Below are 1,076 nucleotides of genomic sequence, written 5' to 3'. Positions count from 1 at the left end.
ACAAAATACAAAAAAAAAAAAAAAAAAAAGATAAATTGAACATCATCATGGTTTAAAAGTTTTGTGCTCCAAAGGGTTCTACCAAGAAAGTAAAAGGAAAACCCACAGAATGGGAGAAAATATTTGCAAATCATATATCTGATAAGGGGCTCATCAAATATATGAAGAATTCTTTTCAACAGAGCAATACAAAGTCCCTTAATTTATGAAAAACTGGGCAAAAAATTTAAATGAACACTTCTCCAAGGAAGACGCACAAATGGCCAATATACACAGGAGAGACGTTCAACCCCACTGTTCATCAGGGAAGTATACCTCAAAACTATAATCAGACACCACTTCATGACCTTGAGGATGGCTGGAGCCAAAAAGTCAGTTGACAAGTGTTGGCAAGGATGTGATGAAATCAAAACCATTGCACACCACTGGCAGGAATGTAAAATGCTGCCAGAAACCTTGGTAAACAGGCTGGCAGTCCCTCAAAAAGTTAACTGCATGATGCAGGAATCCACTCCTAAATGCATCCACAGGAGAAACGAAAACGCGTCCACACCACCCACGCAAAAGTGCATACAGGAATGCATAAATGCCTGTAGTAACATTATTCTTAACAGCCAAATGGTGGAAGCAATCTACACGTCCGCCAGCTGAGGAAAGGCCAGTTCACTGTGGTAGGCCCATACTGTGGAGTAGTATTTGACCATAAGAAGGAATGAAGTGCTGACACAAGCCGCAGCAGGGATAAACCTTGAAGACATTCTCAGCAAAAAAAGCCAGTCACAAAAGACAAATACACCCTATGATTTCCTCTGCGTGGAAGTGCAGGAGAGGTAAATCCCTAGAGACAGAAAGGAGCGTAGTCCCTGCTTAGCACTGGGCTGATGCAGGGTCCAGGGTGATAGCTGATGAATACAGGCCTTCCTCCAAAGTGAGGAAAGTGTCCTAAAATTGCCTGCACATATCTGTGGATCTACCAAAACCCATCAAATTATACACTAAATGGGTGAGTTGTAGGGCATGTAAATTACATCTCAATGAAATTGTTAATAACTATGAGTCATGGCTGGGCTCGGGAG

Source organism: Saimiri boliviensis, chromosome 18 (assembly GCF_048565385.1).
Source record: "Saimiri boliviensis isolate mSaiBol1 chromosome 18, mSaiBol1.pri, whole genome shotgun sequence".
Lineage (NCBI taxonomy): Eukaryota > Metazoa > Chordata > Mammalia > Primates > Cebidae > Saimiri > Saimiri boliviensis.
Note: the sequence above shows the minus strand (reverse complement) of the source record.